The sequence below is a fragment of the Mus caroli genome, chromosome 15 (assembly GCF_900094665.2).
Source record: "Mus caroli chromosome 15, CAROLI_EIJ_v1.1, whole genome shotgun sequence".
NCBI classification, from domain to species: domain Eukaryota; kingdom Metazoa; phylum Chordata; class Mammalia; order Rodentia; family Muridae; genus Mus; species Mus caroli.
Window position 1 is genome coordinate 5,083,715 of NC_034584.1, and position 4,248 is coordinate 5,087,962.

Here is a 4,248-nt window from a genome sequence, read left to right on the forward strand (position 1 = left end):
ACAACTGCTTTCCTGCCCAGCTGGGAGGGATTCCACCCGGCTGCGAAGGGCGGGGCTGCGGGCGCGTCCTGCCGGGCTGTGCGCACGCGCACTGCGCGGCTGAGCGCACCTGCCTGCGGTTAGCGTCGCGCTGGCCACGGGCTCCGGTGGCACCCGGGTATAGAGAAGCCAAGAAGGTGCAGCGGAGCAACGGGCTTCTCCCCACTCCCCTCCCACCCCCACGGGCGGACCCAGTACTCCAGGGAGCCCGTGCTTCTCCCAGCCCCCCCACCCTCCGCGTTCTTGTTTTCTCTGGAGTTCCTGGGGAGTCAGTTCTGTTTTATCTTCACGTGGGTGGCATAAGGATGGGAACAGGTGGCTCTGAAGGAATCGGGGACAAACCCGAGATAGCGCGGCAGGGTGGAAAGTACACGGCCTTCCAGATACAGTGAGCTGTCCCAAACTGGCTGCCCTTCGTCAAATATGTGACCTTGGGCAAAGTTGTTTCACTTTTTCTGAAAGGCTCCCAGAAGCTCGCAAGTAACTTCACAAGAGGAGGTGCTCGTTTGTGCTATTGACTCTATTGCCGGAACACACACGTCACTATATAAACGTCACCTATAGAGAAGTAAGCAGGGACTGGGCACGTAGTTCATTTGGCAGACTGCCTTCCTAGCAAGCACTGTGCTTTGTGTATGGGCCTCAGTACCACATAAAATCTCGAGTCCTCTCAGCGCAGGGGGGCAGGGGGGATCAGGAGTTCAAGGCCATCCTTAGCTGCACAGAGGCCAGCAAAAGCAAAACACAAACAAACAAAACCTTTTAATGTTGTCATTCTATACATAAGAAAGCAACTTCCTAAAGATGTTAATGAATGTGTATATATATATATGTATGTATACACATACACATGTATACATACACATATACATACATATGTATATGTACAAATATATACACACACATGTATACATACAAATGTATATACATACACACGCGCGTGTGTGTGTATATATATGTATATATATGTGTATTTCTTGGTAAGTAACATATATATATATATATATATATATATATATATATATATATATGCTATTTTTGTTTGCATGACTATAGGATATAATCAACAAACTGACACTAGCTGAGAGCAATGTGTCCTCTATTCATTTGAGAATGAAGGGGCAGAGAGGAAAGGGTCTTGGTGATTACTGATATCCAGCAAAGGCAGCTGAATAAGCAATAGGAAATAGGATGTGAATGCCAGCATCAGCCTCGCCAATCTGTTACAGCCCACACATACTTAAATACCACTGGGTCAGTGTTGGCTCAGCAAGTAGGGTCGTGGGGCTGAGCACAGTCACAGTCACATGCCTGCTCCATATCTCTTACTACAATACTTACCTGGCAGCTTTCCCCCATTGCAGAAGAATGCTTTCTCCCCCTTACAGTGCTATTTGGGAATTTTACGAATAAAATTCTTGGAATCAATTCAAAAACTGCAATCCAAAAGCCATGGTGTGCACTTGAAACTGCCACTTAGGCACACTTAAGGCCTGGCGTAGACACCTAACATAATACATGGGAAGTGCTTTGGAATAAAAACAGGAGTAATGATATTTTAAAAGGATACCATACATGTTTTGATTGTCATCATAATCTTCCTGAGGAAATTTTGCCATTAACACATGACTCTCAGTTTCACATCGTTCTTGGTAAAGTCATTTTCAGAACAGTTGTGGGGACTGAATAGGAAAGGCACAGCCCAGAAATCAGGCTATACTGTGTGTGGCATAATCTCTGCCTACAAAGAACTGCCGTGGAGGTAGGGGCAGTTATTTGTGTTCTAAAGAGAACGGCTTACTCAGTTTTCACCAGGACAGTCAATGCCAGTTCTTGGGGATAGTTTGGATTTGGCTGGGGATCTGGAACCAGCCTGCCTCTGGTCAGCTGCCTTCATAAAAGATCAGTACAAATTTGATGGCTTATGATAGCCAAATCTATCATCGTGCATTTCTGTAGGTTAGAAATCTGACACAGTCTGTCTTATTGTGTGAGACTGCAGGCCAAATTCATTTCTTCGTCTTCCAGGGGGCACCTTCCTCCCTCTGGAGAATCAGCAATGACATCTCAAATCCATACATCGAATCATCTTGAGAGCTATCTTCAATTCCCTCATCCTCTTTTAGGGACCCATACGATCGCATTGGGCCCATCCAGGTAGCGATGCGAAGGATAATTTCCCTATTTTAAGGTGCCCTGATTAGCAAACCTAGAGTCAATTGCATCCCTAATGCCTCTTCAAAATTTAATCTCCTGTGTCTGCAGGTTCCTAGGATTGGGGTATGGATATCTATGGGAGGCCACACATTCTGCTCATTTTGGTAGCAAACACTGCATTAATTAATTCATAAACATATACTAAAGGCTTCCTCTGTAAAGGCACAGTTAGCAGGGAGGTACAGGTCCCCCACATCTGTCACTTACTAAGTTAATTAACTGCCTAGTTAGGTTGATTTGGGCAAATTATTTAACCCGTTTAACCTGCAATGTTCACGTCTGTAAAGCGAGGGTAATGATAATACTTACCTTATTGGATAATACTTACCTGGCTGTGCCGAGCACTTAGAAGTTTGAAGCTGTCATTATGTGTCATGAGGATTGTACAGTGTCTGCCCTCTGTGGAGTCTGAGGCGTAAGGCACACTCACACACACGCTTGTGGAATGAGAACATATAGGAACAAACAATGAAAACTATAAGAAGATGTATTACTTGCTGGTGAGAGCAGTAGATGAAAGATATCCCCAACACTCAGGAAACGCCAGGACTGGATGGAGCAGGTTGATTACAGAAGTAGGAGACAGGCTGGGTTTTGAGAGGCGAAGGAGGAAGCACTGGGCACGGGAGCAGGCATGTTATATTGACAAGGTGGCAGGAAATGGGCTGACTTAAGTGTCATCTTGTAGGATGGAGAGTTGCGCCCGGGTGTCGCCTGTCGCCACATTTCCTCAGGGTGTTTGGGGAAGAGCGGATGATCAGACACAGGATCTGACTGTGGAGACTCAGAACGCTAGGCTGGAGAGTCAAGACTTTTTCCTGTGGTAGTGGGATGCTTTGGAACGTTTTAGAGCAAAAGTCCATTCATAAGAGCAGCGCTCAGGAAAATTAAACACAAAGACGGGCAGCAGGAGATCTCCTGTGGTTCCCAGAATAACGGCCGAACTCCTTTGGCCTGATGGCATTTGGCTCGAGAAAGTGGGGATGGATGCCAGAAACACAAGAAATTAAAAGCAAAGGGCCTTGGTAATCATTTAGATCTGGGGCGGAGGGATTTCAAATTCCTGGAAGGTTGGTGATAGCAGCAATAGAAATGAGATGAATTCAGCTTCTATTTTCCTGTTTGGGTAAGGTGTTGGCAGGTTGTCCAAGTAGCTCTTGTCCTGCAGGCCACTGGGAACACGGATGTGGAAAGTGAGAGACAGGTCATCGAAGCTGGATAGTGAAGCTTGAAAACCATCCACAGGGAGGTGGTGGCACAGCCTTCCACCCCCATTCCCAACCCTTAATGACCAAACCCACTTTATTGCCTGCACTGGTGAATTCCTGATAGAATCCCTCCTCTCCTCATTTCACATTTCCTCCCCATTCCCTGTTCTGAGCTGAACTTTGTCCTTCCCAAGTGCACACGTTGAAATCTTATCCCCTACCTCCATAGGATATGGCTGTACTTAGAGGGGCTCATAACAACAGAACCTGAGGAAATCCAGAACATCATCAGATCCTACTACAAAAGGCTATATTCAGCAAAACTAGAAAACCTGGATGAAATGGACAACTTCCTAGACAGATACCAGGTACCAAAGTTAAATCAGGATCAGATTAATGATCTAAACAGTTAGAAATAGAAGCAGTCATCAATACTCTCCCAACCAAAAAAAGCCCAGGACCAGAAGGGTTTAGTGCAGAGTTTTGTTTTGTTTTGCTTTTAGGTATTTTCCTCAATTACATTTCCAATGCTATCCAAAAAGTCCCCAATACACTCCCCCCCCCAGTCCCCTACTCACCCACTCCCACTTTTTGGCCCTGGCTTAGTGCAGAGTTCTATCAGACCTTCAAAGAAGATCTAATCCCAGTTCTTCACAAACTATTCCACAAAATAGAAACAGAAGGTACTTTACCCAACTCATTCTATGAAGCCACAATTATTCTGATACCTAAACCACAAAAAGACCCAACAAAGATAGAGAACTTCAGACCAATTTCCCTTATG